At 41.5% G+C, this 15,605-nt stretch overlaps 1 protein-coding gene and 1 long non-coding RNA gene across 9 annotated transcripts in view; one reads left to right on the forward strand and one right to left on the reverse strand.

Annotated features, from left to right (window-relative positions):
- Positions 1 to 2,315, reverse strand: part of CYRIA (CYFIP related Rac1 interactor A) — a 62,972-nt gene extending 60,657 nt beyond the window's left edge. For all 8 annotated transcript variants that reach the window (XM_062606390.1, XM_062606388.1, XM_062606392.1 and 5 more), the window contains exon 1: positions 2,170 to 2,315. The gene's annotated coding sequence lies outside the window, so the exon portion shown is untranslated. The remainder of the gene's footprint in view (positions 1 to 2,169) is intronic.
- Positions 2,316 to 2,559: 244 nt separating this feature from the next.
- Positions 2,560 to 6,197, forward strand: LOC134157441 (uncharacterized). The gene is made up of 3 exons (XR_009962328.1): positions 2,560 to 2,635; positions 2,741 to 2,902; positions 3,566 to 6,197. It is a non-coding gene; the product is annotated as an uncharacterized LOC134157441 (long non-coding RNA).
- Positions 6,198 to 15,605: the final 9,408 nt, after the last annotated feature.

Consider the following 15,605-nt stretch of genomic DNA (forward strand, 5'->3'; position numbering starts at 1 on the left):
AGAATTACAGGAGAGTAGAAAGAGTCAAACACAAGAACTTACAAATTCTATTCCTTAAAAGCATAAAGAAGTGTGTTGCTGATGTGTAAGTCTTCCTTATGTATTATAACATTATGAAAGTTAGCATAACAGAAAAAAGGAAGTACCAGCTTGGTTCTTCCTTGTGTAATATGAGTTGGAGTATTTCTGTAGAGTAGCACTGAGCACGTGAAATTCTTTGCCCACAAAGCAACCTCATGTCACAACAGCATTTCATTCCAGATCTCCCCACCTAAGAGTTCACTAAGTCGTTTTCATTTTTTCATGACCTTGCAAATGGTGAGAACAGAAGCACCAATGCAAAAACATCTCTGTCCCCCTTAACACACCCTTTCCGCATGCACATGTAAACTGCGTTTAGGAGCTGGTTGACAAAAAAAAAGAGCAAAAAGATGGGCTGTACAGCAATCAAAGATTACTAGTGTCCTGGGTTCAGCAGTAGCAGTCATTTTTTTCCTTCTTCGTAGCCGGTGCAGTGCTGTGTTTTGACTTTCGGCCTGATGTTTTGGTTTGGCCAAGGACTTTGTGAGCCTCATGCTCTGCCAGGGAGGAGGGGAAACCAGGAGGAAGCAGAGACAGGACACCTGACCCAAACTGACCAAAGAGGTATTCTATACCACAGCACGTCATGCCCAGGATGCAACTGAGAGTTACCCAGAAGGGCTGGGACGGTGGGGTTGGAGGAAGTATCAGTCAGAACTTGGTCGGGCTGGGGGGGGGGGGCGAGTTATTGATTGGCTGGTGGTGAGATGTTGTATTCTCTTCCCTTGTTATTTCCTTTATCATTGTTATTATTGGTGGTAGCAGTAGTGATTTGGGAGTTGCATTCCTTTCGTTTCTCCTCTCTGTCCCTCTGGGAGCAGGGGGAGGGAAAGAAGGGGGGGAAGTGAGTGAATGAGTTGCCTGACTGGGTTTAAGCCACCACAACCAGGAACAGGCTGGAGACCAACCCACATCACCACCCTTGGCAAGTTACTAGCAATGCCACTGAAAGCATGTGAAGTTAGAGCCTTGCTCTGCTACCAGTGAATTATGGAGCACTCGACAGTGGCGTCATGTATTACCAAGACCTTAGCATAACAAAACCCAGATAAACAAAATCAAAGCTAAACGGTCATGAAATTAAATTAGGGGGAAGAAAAATAGGAAGAATAGATGTAAGCATGGTATCTGTTCACTGTAACACACCTCTACATGGACAGTGAGTGATTCACATGAGATGAATGCAGTATAGCAGATCTTGTTTCTTGGCTTATGCCTATGTACATCCCTCTGGAAATACCGCATTTATAACTCCCTGCATCCAACAACGACCAGCAGCTGGAATAGAAAGTTTTCGGCATAATCCAAGTTGAGATAATAATCCACCCCCCCCGCTATCTCCTCCCATACAGCCCAGGCATACTTACTCCAATAAGGCACTAGGACGTGCAGTTTGGCTGCTATCCCCGGCCAGGGCCGGAGTTCAGCCGGGCTTCTGGGCCGGGAGCAGGCAGGGATAGGTCCCTGTACTGGCGCTACGCAACCCTGCAGCCGCGGCGGCTTCGGCACTCACCGGCCGCCAACGAAGACCCAGCAACATCCACCCCTGGGGATGGACTGAGGGCCTGTGCCCGGGGGAAGCTCCTCCCGGCTGGGGAAAGGCCAACCGGGGAACCTCCTCTGGCGCTCGCCCCGCAACCGATGCCTACCCCAAACGCAGCCGGCAGCCGTGGCAAAGCGAGCGCACCCAGCGCCCGCCGCCGCTATGCTACACGAGCTGGCAGCAGTCTGCGGCTGGCGCCTTCCCGGGCAACAGTTGGCTGCGTCCCCCGGACACCCCCTTCCCGCCGCCCTGCGGGGGTCAGGGGCAGTCGCGCCGCCTGCGGCACCGGCCGGGGCGCGGTGACCCTGGAGCAAGGAGCGGGTACAAAAGCGGCGGAGAGGGCAGGCGGCGAGGGGAACCTTCCGGACGGAGAAGGCGCAGGGTCCGCAGAGCTCCGTCCCCGCCCCGCTCCCTGCGGGGCTGATGCGGGGGGCGCTGCGGGAACGAGCGGCAGAAGCGGCTCAGCCCGCTCGCCACTGCGCAGTCCCGGGCAGGCGGCAGCACCCAGCCCCACTGTCTCCCTTTCCTCTGCCCTTCCTGCTTACCTGAACCGCCCGTCGCCGCTCGCTGCTGCAGCGACTCTCGTCCATCCCCCGCACCTCAGAGACAGCCGGCGACGCGCCCCTGCCCTGCCCGGCCCAGCCCAGCCCAGCGCAACGCTCCCAGGCCCGCCCCACGGTGGCTGCGTGCGGCTCCCTCGGACCCGCCTCCAGCCGCCGCGGGCTGGGGTGGGGAGGGGGCACTCTGCGGGGCCCAGAGCAGGAGGAGGGGTCCCCGGTGTGGCTGCGGACAGGGAGAGGGCCGGGCGGCTGTGAAGGACGGGAACGAGAGACGGGGAGCCCGTTCGCTCCGCAGATGCAGAGGAGAAAGGGGAGCTTGGGCGTCTGCTTGGAGATAAAGGCAGGGAAAGGAGCGGCCATCACCCGTGCTGTCCCCCCGCGCCCGGGGCTATCGGTACTGACCCAGATCCGCCCAGATCTGCAGAGATCCCATCCCCTCTCCTCCCAGCTGGTCGGCTCTTATTTTTGGGAAAGGGGGGGAGCCCGGACTGCGTGTGTGTCAGTGTTTGAGATCAGTAGGACTGCGCATACATTTTTCGCATTTTTGGCTTTGCAGAAGGCAGCACTTCCTCAAGACGTCAAAACCAGATCTGAGCCCGTTCGCAGCTCGTGAAAATACTTTGTACTTCCTCTTGCTGTTTTGAGGGTTAAATAAGGTTAAAAGTTGCAAGAGTGGTGGAGCAGCGCTTGGTCTCCCCCTTCCCTAAAAGACAAGTCTGTGAGTCATTTACAGAAAGAAACAAAAAGCCTACAAGTTACAGTATTGGAAGCACGGCATAAAAATATCTAGATATTTGTTCATACCAGGGGTTTGCTTGGCGAGCTCTTTAAATGTGAGAAGCCATGATGCTGACCGCAAAGCCAGTAAGTACAGCTCTGTGCCAGTGAACCAGAGAGCTCACAGCTGCGTTCTGCCTGGGGCGAACGCCTCGAAGGAAGGGTCTGGGTGCACTGAGAGGTGTGATTCTCATGAATAAGGCAAGCTGTGAAGCGCTGGGAAGCCGAGCGATTTGGTAGAGCTGTGAGCACGTAGGATTTGCTGCCGTCTTGACCCTCTGCCCTTTCACACCCTCTGAGCAAGCATCCCAGAGTAGCATCACTGACATGCTTTTAACTTCTTGCCTTTACCCAGGCTGTATCCAGATGTCCTTGAATTGTTCTTTGGTCTGAAAATTCCAAATTTTCTAGTTAGAAAATAATTTGAGTGACATACTTAGTCTATTAAAAGCCTTGGTATCTGTTACTGAAGCACATATTTAATATAGGAACCCTTGCAGCACCCAGCTTAGTAGAACACTAAGCTGCTGGCTTGCATTTTTTATCCTCAAGTCTCGAAGTACCTTTTAAAAGAAATAAATCACATTGCTCCACTTTCAAACAGGAAGAACAGTCACATGGAAAACTGGAACCAGGAGAGAGAACTGAACCTCAGATTCTCAGCAGCTTAATGTTCTCTTATTTTTCTGGGGCATGCCTTCTGACTGCTGTGTAATGGGCATGTCTTTAGCTGGATGCTTTTATAAAAGAAGAGGCAGCTGTCACCGATCATCTGGAAATATTCTGACTCCATTAGTGCATGTTATGTGTATGCACTCAGATTGTCTGCACTGAATGCATCAAGGACAGAAGAATATTTTGATTCTTGATACAGATAGTAATTAGGAGCTAGAAAAGTCCAACTTTTAAATCCTGCCAAAACAAAGGGACTGTTATATATTGATGAAATGAACTGTAGAACATCTACATAGCTTTAGCATCACATACTGCACTAAAGACTGAAGTTGAACAGGCTGTAGTGGCATGGCAGGCAAGTGACACATTTCAGATTCTCAGCTTTGCACAATCATGTTAGAGACCAGGAAATAATTGTTTAACTGGCTACTTTTATATTATCCAAGCCAACAGTAGCTATCTGTGCTAAACTGTTATGCTAGTGGTGGCATGAGACAAATCAAGTTTGAGGCACATCGGTAGGTTTCAGATTCCTCAATGAAGTCACCTCTTACTCCTTGGACTTTGTGAGGGATCTCATATAGTGCCCAAGTTTTGTCTTTGAAGAAGTGCAGGACTCCCATTAAAATTCTGTCTCATGGCTACCAGCCCCATCCCAATGTTTCAAACACCTGAAGCTTTCTCAGATGAAAGAATGCGCTTGCATTTACACATGTGAATTGTGCCTCTAAATGTAGGTATGCAGACACCTGCATGTTATTAGATGTTAATTAGGTGTCTGTTCTCCCATTAGTCAGGAGTAGGGTCCAGGCCTGATGCTTTCATACACTTGTCTTGCATATTATGAGAAACAGGTAGGTGCCTACAGTCAGTTCCCTGGTGAGCCATACAATGGACCATCCACAAAGAGGCTGTGTTATCACAAATCAAAGCTACCCAGGCTCTGTTGACACAGGTCCTGATCCACAGGTAGGATAAGCAGATGTATTCAGGGCTTCTTAAGGTGCACTTGGGTATCATGCCTTGTTTTCTACTGCTCTTCAAAAGCATCAGATCTCTTGTAGGTCCTTGTGACCTATCTCAGGTAACTCAGAATGCCCATTGCTATGCAAATGAATGTGTCTTAACTACAGTAGAACCTTAGACACCTAGCTGAAGACACCTTCATACAGACATCTAAAATTTAAGAGCCTGAATCCCACACTGAATCTCATCCAAACCAGTCTGCAATCTCAAATGTCAGGCAAATTGAACACTTTTTTTTTTTTTTTTTTTTTAAGATTCTGCCCTTATAACATCTGCTGTATTTTGAATGCTGTCACAGTTTTGAGTTTTTTTGGTTTGTTTTTTTTTTTTTTTTTGTGGGTTGGTTGGTTGGGTTTTTTTTGGTTGTATTTTTATCAGGAATGATTCATCAAGTCACTTACAATGTTGGCAGATACTTGAATTTTTGTCTACCTGGAAGAGAATTGTTTAGTCTTTTGTAGAGGTTGATGCCTTGCAAGTCTTGAAATTCATGGCTTTGTGCAAAATTGCACTAACAGTCATCTGGATGCAAACAGCAGTCTCAGAACAGATGGGAATATGAGCTTTCAGCTTTTGATGTTTAGCTTGCTAAGCAGAACTAATGTATTTATCTAGCAGTTTTCTTAAGCATTGCATGTAGGAATCAATTTGTGAATAAAAGGACATCTTTCTTAATGCTCATTTTAGCTTTGCGCAGACTGAAATGAAGAAGGTTAGTATGAAGAGCATTCCTTGGAAAAAGAAAGATTTAAACCTCAGTTCAGAGGTTACCAAATTCAAGGGGAAGTGTCTTCAATTTCAGTGGCCATTGAATCAGGCCCTTAATCATATCCTCAGTTTGGAAGTACTTTATTTTTGTGGTTAACTCAGAAAAAAAAGGATAATGCTAATATATTCTATGAAGTAAACTATATGAATATTCAGTAGGATCCTGTCATCACTTGCATAATTCATGGTACCAGTGATATTGTTTGGAATTGTAGCTGTTCATCACTTGTGAAGATGAACTTCAGTGCTATTTTGGAATTTAGGGACAGAATTTTCTTCTCTGAAATTTTCTGCTGAAAATTAGCAATAAAGCCTTTTGAGACAAACAGAGGGAGCAGAGAAGGGAGTTAATCTATTATTTTATGACTCTGAATTGTGTCTGAAATTGTTTCTTATGACAGAATTATGCGGCTGTGGTTTTGTCAGTATTTTTCTCTCTTCTTGGGACAATCATTAGTAAGGGAGCAGAGATATCTTCTTCATCTCAATTGTTGTAAATATAGTCAGCTTGAAGAGCTTGCTTTCTCAGCATACATTGAGCCTTTACTACAGTAAGCCCTCCAGTTTATTTCTTGTATCAACTGATGCATGACATTGGAAGAAGCATGGGCAGCCTGATCTTTGCTGACAAGGGACCAACCATGACAGATTAGAGCAGCTACGCCACTCACTGAAAATGCAGCAGTCTCAGCTGGAAATCTGACCTGTATTTATCTACCTGTTTGGAAGTCAGTATATAGAAAATAAAATCCCCTTTAAAAGACACATATACATTAAGTGATGGGACTTTGGCTATGTAACTGTATAGGAATGTGATTAGACCCTAGGACTTTTTTTGTGTATGGTTCTTAGTTGTAACTACCTTATTCACATAAACATGGACAAAGCGTAATAATAGTGTTCGTATACACTGAGACATGCTTCTTGTTAATGCTGTAGCACTGAAAATCATAAAAACAATTAGCAGGAAAGTTACCTTTTTAATTCAAAAGTTTATTGAGAAGTAAACACAGAAAATTTATTCATTCTGTGTGCTGCTTCTACAATGAAACTGCAGAGTATTTCAGTGTAATTACATTGTAAAAAATTAGCTCAGATTTGCTTGAAATAATATTCCTACTGCAAAACAAATAGTAATAATTTCAATAGCTCACTGGATATGTAATGTTTCATTTATCACTATTAATAAGAAAATGTCTAAGTACCGAACTATTTTAAGCTGGTCGGCACAAACCCATTTTCATTTGCATCTAGCAAGATGTATCCTGGCAACCGTATATTTTTGGATTCGTAACAATTTATTCTATTCATTTTATTCAAATGAGGTAACCAATACTGCAAAAATCACGAGAATTTGAGATGGATAACTTCTATTATTCAGAGCTATAGATAGAAGACTAGGAATCCATGTGAATAATGAGTAATTTTTTTTTTTTAATAATCTGTTAAACATTTCCTTCAGCCTGTCTACCCAACTAAAATGTTTATCTGACATGGTTCACATACTTTTACTCCAAAATGGAAAGCAGCAGCAACCCAAGCTGTGTCCTGGGAAGTAATGCTTATCCCACACCACAGCCCTGATCCTGCTGTGTTATTTTCTGAGTTGAAAATATTGCAATTTTCCCCAGACTCACATAGAACTTACAGGGGGAAGAGGAAGAGCAGAGGCTGCAAACATTGACCACATCTGACTTGACTGCATGCTGACTTGAAAATTTGATAAGGTAATACAGTCCCTACAGCAAACACTAGGTTTAAGTGATATGTATGAGTTTTTTATCATATTGTGTGTGAATGTCACTGAAAGGACATTTTTCAGAGAAGCCTATCTTCTGATTTGGTGGATATGTGTGAATTGTTTGCATTTGCTATAGAAGAGGTTTTGCAGAAACCTGTATATCTTCAGTATATTCTTTTATTATCAAAACAGTTTTTTTGAGAAGATCTAAGGAGTTCAGCTGGGACAAAGCTCTGTTTACAGAAACATTTGATATAATACCTTCATAAGAGCCAAATGTCTATAAAAAGAATTTCTTTCTTTTTTTCCACTTGTGATGTTCAAGAGCTTTCAGTCTGGATCAGAATCACTGAATCTGCATACTCTTAACAAGCCAGGCCTATATAGTTCCTTCTAAAACAACAATGAAAAATGAAACTTTCTGTAGCAACATAGCTGGTACATTGAACCAGAATCCCGCCAGCTAGTCATCAACATACATGATGGCTACTGTTGTTCCTCTCTAAGACAATAATCTGGATATACCAGTGTATATCCAGACTCAGTTATACCCAGAATAAATTCAAATTTGACAACTGAAATAAATAGTCCTCGGTCACTTTTCCTGTCCTTGTAGCAGAGCTAAGTGTACGTACAGCAAGAATGGGTCAACAGTTTATGAAGCAACTCCTGAGCCACTGAAGTATGCAGGTGCCTTAGGACCCATCCATACATGGTAGTGACCAACACAATATTCAGAATGTGCTTCATGAGATAACCCGTAGAGCCTTCCTTGAGTACAACTGGCTCTGTCAAAACAGAGGAGTACATAGCTGATGAAAATGGAAATTTCAGCCATCTCAGTTTGCCCCATTGCTACATGGCAGTCAGTGAACTTAAGTTTGACTGGAAGCTTTGTTAGGGAGTTGAAAGGTCAGAACTCCATTTGACGATGTATGAAGTGATGAGCAGTTGCTACAGGAAATTACGCAAGCGTGTTAAAAGTAACAGTTGGGTTGCTTTTGTAATAGGAAAAGCGAGGGTTTGAATTGCCCATACAATCTCAGTGTGGATCCCAATACATATACATTATGATATTTTTGCTAACTCCATATACATGAATGCCTTATGTTTATAAACAAACACACATAGCCTCTGACTCAGCCAGAAAGGGGGGGGGGGGGCCCAGCTGGACTACAGGAAAAGTATATTCAGCTCTTTATTCTGGTATATCCTAATTCTTAACTCTGCAGCTTTAAATACTGTAATACTCTGTCTTCCACTCACTATTTGGAAATGATTTGCAGGATCCAGGCTCTCCTTTGAAAGAGCATTAAGTTGTGAATGGATATTATCTTCTCAGTTTTACTGTAATGCAAAGGACATGACCGCTCACAGCTGTTTGTCAACTTCTTGCCTGTGTTTATTGTCTCCAAAGATTTGCTGGGATGATTTGCTAATTGACTATATTAGACAGGTTAGATTAAACAGTTTTACTTCTAGGTCTTTCCTGGGTCATCTCATTTCAACTGAACCATGTAATGATATGCTTACCCTGTCAACTCTGCAGGAAGACATGTGTAAATGTGACAACTTCCAGTGGAGAGAGAGATGGGCAGGTTGTTCTTGGGAGTGCACATCTGCTTAAGCATCCAGCAAACTTAAGGAATTCAAAACTGGGTTCCCTATTCTACAATTATTTGGCTCTTCTGATATAGCTAAATATTTAAAGCACATGCTATAAATTTCATTAAGTCACTTGGGTTTATCTGTACCTGTTTATTGGGTTTGATGTACCAAAATAAATCTGAGGATATATAAAAATCACTAGGTGTAAATCTTTTTTTTTTTTTTCTGCAGGTTGCTTTTTTCCCTTTACCTGTGTTTCACAAATTGTAGGGGACCTATACTACATGCAAAGCAGTAGAAGACTGACTCCTCTCTCTTTTCTGTTTTTATTTGAGATCAAGGATGATAAATAAGTTTAAAATTGTCTTACATATTTTATTCATCTGATAAAAGTCCCCATATTCCATTTTTTTTTTCTCTAAAATCTGAAGAGTCAAGAATGGCACCTCTTTAAAAAGGAGTGCTTCTTAGTCAAAAGTTCAAAGAAAATTTAAGTGTCACAGCACTCAATTTTGACGTGGTGCCAACATGAAAAAAGTCCTCTACAAATCTAGGCATTCCAAGCTTAGGCTATCATTCATCTAGTTTGTAATACAAACAGCACAGCGATAGAAGTGTTAGGAACATTGAGATAACGCTTTCTTCACTTCCAAAAGTGCATTATCGTCTTATAAAAGATAGAATAATTGTAGCCCACATACTATCCTCCTGATAGATGATATTAAAACTACTTACAAAAGGTAAATGTCCTCATTAATAGTAAACTATCTCAGCCTTTTCTGGTATCTAGACTGGGAAAGCTAAACACATTCTCCTGAGTTTAACCTTGCATCTCTTCATGCAAGCATTGAGTTTATATGTAAATGAAATCAAATATTACTTATCTGAAAGATAAATACAGTGGTAATTATATGTCCTGGTTTCGGTGATACTTAGTTGCCATCTGGGGTTAAACCACAACATTATGAAAAGTCAATAGTCAGCAGTCAAGCAGATGTGTATAATGAACAATAATTAATGCTGAGTCAATTATAAGGATAAATGGAAAGTTCATTTATATGGGTAGAAAAAAGACTTGTTTCCACAGTAAGTTGAACAGTCATAGGATCACAGGATCATAAAATAATTCACGTTGGAAGGGACCTCAGGCAGTTTCTAGTCCAATGTCCAGCTCAGAGCAGGATCAGCTGTAAGAACAGACCATGTTACTCTGGTCTTTATCCGTTTGGATTTTGAAACCTGCCAGGAACGGAAACTGTGCAGCCTCTCTGGGAAAGCTGTTGTATTCTTGACTGTCCTTGTGCTGAAAAGACTTCCTTAAATCCGGTCTGAATCTTACTTTTTTGCAGCATACATGCATTGTATCTCCTACTCCTGCCAGACATCATGCTGAAGATCCTGGCCCTGTCTTCTTGATAACTTTCTCATGGGCATGGGAAAGTTACTGTTAGTCACCTCTAATAGTCATATACAATAGCAAATCTTTGCTTCATTTTTCCTATCAGTTGCTATGAATAGGAAATAAATATCTTACACCATCTCACTTTCTTCTGTTTACCCAATAATGTCACCTCTCTTAATCACCTGTTACCCTCCCTTCTGTCTTTTGGGATTCATTCACCCCAAAGCCCCCAAAACCATCTTACATCATGACGTTGCCTTGAGCTTATACTCTAGGGAGAGCAGCTCCTCACTTGCCACTAGCGACAAAAAGTTTCTAGGGGTCAGAGAGAGTGTCTTGTTGCATTGGCATTGCTTTCTTCAATAGCTCTGGTTAGATATTCTGCAGTTCTACCTTGTACAGTTATTTCAGCTTTGTCACTGTGATGCAAAACAAAGTATATCTCTAACAACATAGTATGCACAGTCTTTTCTAGCTCGTTAATAGGTGGCAGCAGAGAGCTATTTCTTCTGTGGCAAAAATTATGTTCATTCAGTTATTAGAAGGAAAAACTGAACACTGAATTTTATAACAATTAATTTTGCATAAAATAAATGAAAGTCATAAAAAAGCTTTTCATCAGCTCCTTACAGATCTCATAACTGGAGTGGAGCATGTTCTCTCCTTTAAGTCTTTCAGTGCATTTTCTACATTTCTTTGCTTATGAGAGATGGCTTACTGCTACTGGTGTCACTTTTAAAATGAGCTGTAGGACTGAATTGAGAGCTGTGTTTCAGTGCAGCCTTAACAAGAAAGTGTCTAACTGCATCACAGCTTCTGTCAGGATGAAAACAGAAGAAAACCATAGATGAATATCGAAAACGCATTAAGAAAGCTCCTGGATAAGGCATTCTCTATGTCTCAAAGATGGCAGATGAGAAAACAACTAAAATACCTTTTCTTGCCATCATTACTAGACCAAATCATAAGCAGATCTATCTCCATTACAGAGTTTGAAATTCAGTTAAAATGTGGGAAAAAAAAAGTGACTTAGGTGGATGCTGCTCTGTCTTTTCCTGAGGTTCAAGATGAGAGAATAAATTTCCTTTCTGTGTGCTTTATTTGTGCGACTAGTGATTACTGATGATATTTTCTCTATCCTGAAAGTTCATCAGTAATAGGGAAATGCATGCAATGTGCAACACATAATGTGCCATTAAGAGTTTTTCCTTCCCAAGCATTAGTTTGTGTCACATTTTGTACTGAACTGTAATAAGTTCTTCCAACCAAGTAAAGCACAGTACAAAGAGGAGGCTTAATGCAAGAGTCAGTGAGGCAATTAGTGTTTTATTCAGACAAGCAGGTTCAATTCATGCGGTACCAAATAAGCACTTCCAGCTCTGCTTCCCTGATAATCTTTACTAGTAATTGGGCACATGTAGCTTGCAGTTTGCTGAATAGCACAAAGATGACGACATGGGCCATGCTGCTGTTTGCAGTCCATTACCCTACAGCAAATGGGGTAAAAAGGGAGAAGGTTAAAAGTTGTATTTTAACCTCTTAACAGCTATGAAACCTGCTGACTTTAGGGTCTGGTTCAGGGTTTCAGTGTCTGGCAGAGAGCAACTTTCAGTTCTCTGAAGGGTTCCTCTCTCTCCGAGGGTAACTGCCATGTGAAGCTCAGCAAGAAGAAGCACAGATATGCATATTCAGTTCTGGGTACAATAGCTCCATTCTCACTGTCAGGTCAGCAGTCAAGTTCAGTGTAACTCCTCCTTCTGTTTCTGAATCGGGACTTTATGGAAATGCTGGGGATTTTTTAATAAAGTAGCTCTGCTGTGAAACCAGTCTGCTCTTCATGACAGCTCTTTGCTAAGCAGCACCAGTGCAGAGCTTATTAACTCGAAATTTTAAAGTTCAAAGGCAGCATCAGGTTTCAGTAGGCGTCTCTCCTCATCTGCTCTTCACAGCAATATGATTTGTTACCGCCCATATTTTTATTACACAAGTAAGATCTACATGCTCTTGCTGTTGTAACACTTGGTCTGTTTTAGTAGCTAATGAACCATTCACACATTCTATTTCTCAAAAGCTAGAGCTTCAGATCTTTAAACTGATTCTCAGCCTTTTTGTACCTAAATTCAGTTGCACTTTATGATTTCTAATCAGCACCAACCTCTTCCATAACCCTGGAAATGGTCATTTTCAGTGATCCATATCGCTGTGCAAACTTAAATTCATGCATCAGAGAGCAAAGAAGAATATTATTCCATGGCTCTCAGTAATTCATATGAGCTGACTTATGGTCAAATCTTGCTTCACAGAATATAATTTCTCATGTCCTTTTAAGTTTTAGTGTAACAGCCTTTGCAAAAGAACTGCTGCTGGTGATTATAATCTTGAGTGAAATCAGCATCCAGAATATTTAATTTTTAAAACAAAAATGCAAAGTGTGCCATTTCTGGTAAGATTCAGATAAACAGATTTCCCCCCATGATTGTTATAGAGACCCTAAAAAAAAAAGAACCCCAAAAAAAAAAACCTTAAAAAAAAATCTTTGCACCAGTTAATGGGAATTTCTCCTTGTTTTATATAATTGCATTGCTCTGAGTTGCAGTCACATGGAGCCCAGCTTTTAAGTGCTGAGGGCTTATGATAGTGTTAAGTGCATGGAAAATGATTTCCTTTAAATGACTCATTCTTGTGGTTGCCGCCTGCTGACAGAGTATCAGCTCTTCAGTTCACCCATCATTGTGAATCCAGCCACTGGCTTGACTATGCTATGAATTTGGTGACTGGGTCTCTGGATCGGTGTTTTGAGGGTTTATGATTGCAAATTTACTGCTTTCCTTTCTCGTCCCGTAGTAATCCTATAGATAGCTGCTGAGGATCATAGTCCAGTCTCCCCAGGTGATTTTCTATTGACTGGGAATCCTTTCTCAGCAACTGTGAGAAGAATTAAGCTTCACTCATCATTAAAAGGGTTTGGAAAACAGTTTTGAGGACAGCCAGGCCTCTCAATAAGCAGAATTCAGTGGGTTAAAAAAAAAAAAAAGGTTATTTTTTTAATAATTTTTTATTAAACGAAATAATTCAGTATAATTTTCTGGGATCAATTTCACATGTGGCAAGTGGAGTCAATGGGAGCTGCATGGGTGTATCTGAGGAGCACATCTAACTGATACATTTTTTCCAGGGTAAACTCAGCTTCTGGAGGTTTTTTTTTGTTTGTTGGGTTTTTTTTTTTTTTGTCATTGTTATTGTTGGTATTTTTTGTCAAAGTTTCCATTTTCTGTGCAGGAAGTTTTCACCAAAAGAACTTGAGTGCCTGAAATGGTATGTGGCATATCATGTGAGGTGGCAGTAAATAGGATGCCTATTAACGAAAGTGAATTTCCTTCTACACAGTCATTATTTTTGTCATGCTAACTTTCTGTATCCTGTAAATATGAACCTCACCTCGAGCAGGAAACACATGTGCACACGTTCTTGTCATTGAAAAAAAATGATAGAAGTCAAAGTTAACTGGCAATGAACTTTTAGACTGCAGTGTTTGTGAAAAGTCACAAACACACCACAAGTTTTATCAAGAAAACATGAAGCATTAAGTTGTAAAGTAAGAGCTGAAAATGAACAATAATATTTATTAGATTTTCTTAAATAAACCTGAGCATTCTGATTTCCTTCAGGCTAAAGCCTTTTTGTACATATAATAGAACCCCAAAACTCCTCTAATAATAAGAATTCAATTTTGAAGTCTTAAAACTTTTATAATACTGTGTTTGCACAGTCCTATAGCTGTCAAAGGCCAGTTTTATGTTACCATGAGTTTATATAGCTCAAATTGCTTGTGAAGTACTTGCATGTGTAAAGTAACCTATGTACATACAGAAAAATTAGGATTATTTTACAGTGCAACAAAAACTCATCACTTCACAAGCAATTGTTCTTGAGGGAGACATTGTATACCTTGCATAGAAAAACATTGCACAGATTGAGTTTTAATGAAGTCTGGGAGTGGAACTTCAGGGACCCAAGAGAGAATCTGATGAAGAATATTTCTAATAGCTTTAATTACAGAAAGACTACTTTCACGCCTTAAGGAAAAATGTGATTCCTTCTCCCCGTTTTCCATTCACAGCTGGGCACATTAGGACTGTGCTGCGTTCTGTGCGCTTCTGTGCAGCATAATGGCCATGGTGGCCTGAATAAATTGTTGAGAGCAGCAGTAACGGGTCAGAAATATCAGCATAGATGCATGTTATAAAGGAAAAAGAAAGAAGAAATCTTACAATGCATTTGAGAAAAATGTAACATTTCTGCAGCAGCTGTCATCTTAAAAAAAAACATATAGGTGATATTTGTGCTGATGAATGCAAGTTGTGGTAATTGGGGATGAGGCTTTAATTTGATGGCTTAATCTGGAAAGCAGTTCTCAAAATCCCCACTATTTCACAGATACCTCAACATTTCATTGGTGATGTTTGCTATGGCCTTGATTTGAGGCTTTGCTTAAAACTGCTGCCATTTCAGAGCAAGTATCTACACCCTTATTTTACAAGTCAAGCCCATTCTAGGAAGCAGAAATAGGTATTTTGCTTCAGCTGTGTGAGGGCACAAACTGCCAACACATTCCTGATGCACACAGAGGGCAAGGCACCTCTACCTGACAGCTTGGCTGCTCCTTGTGATTGAAGCTGGGCCATATCCTTGCAGGTCCTGTGCAAAGGATATGGAGTATGGAGCTTCTCCCATTCGTTTTCTGCAGAAGACGTCTTGGGAAGAGCTGGGATTTTCTGCGTTTCAAATGACATGTCAGGGAGCAGCAGGGTTCTTGGCCACATCAGGTGTGTGGAAAATTGAGGGTGCCCTCACTCTGCAGGCTCAACTCCCTAGTGCCAGAGCCCAGGATGGAGGACTGGGGTCAGCCACAACCCCTGCCATGATGCAGCAGGGCCAAGACCTGCAAAATTCATTCTTGTTATAATTATTCTGTAAATCTATGTCTGTAAGAAATATGATTTTTACTAGAAACCAGGATAATCTAGGCTTGAGCAAAGAGTTTTCTAAGAAAAGCAAAGTTTCTAAATTTTGTCTTCTTGCTGGTTGTGTCAAAAAATAGTAATAATTTTTCTTCATAGCTATTTAAAAATCCAGTGATCCTTTTTAGGACAGATCTGTTCCAAATCTTCATCAGCAGCTGGTGTTCCTGGCAGCCCTGAAATATCTGTTGGGTCATTTAATCATTTTTTACCTCAAAGGCCCGTATGTGGCACTTACAGACATTCAGATGTAACATGGGATCTATCACAAGTCAAATGTTAGTAGACATTTGTAAGCATACACATCAGTTCTTGATCAAGCTTGTATGGCTTTTCTTCTTTGTAGGTATATACTTTCAGTTAGCTTTTGTTTATACTGCTGAAAGAAATGTAACAAAGTGTA

Source organism: Pezoporus occidentalis, unplaced genomic scaffold (assembly GCF_034315485.1).
Source record: "Pezoporus occidentalis ecotype Australia unplaced genomic scaffold, CSIRO_AGI_Poc_V1 ctg96, whole genome shotgun sequence".
In the NCBI taxonomy this organism is placed as follows: Eukaryota; Metazoa; Chordata; class Aves; order Psittaciformes; family Psittacidae; genus Pezoporus; species Pezoporus occidentalis.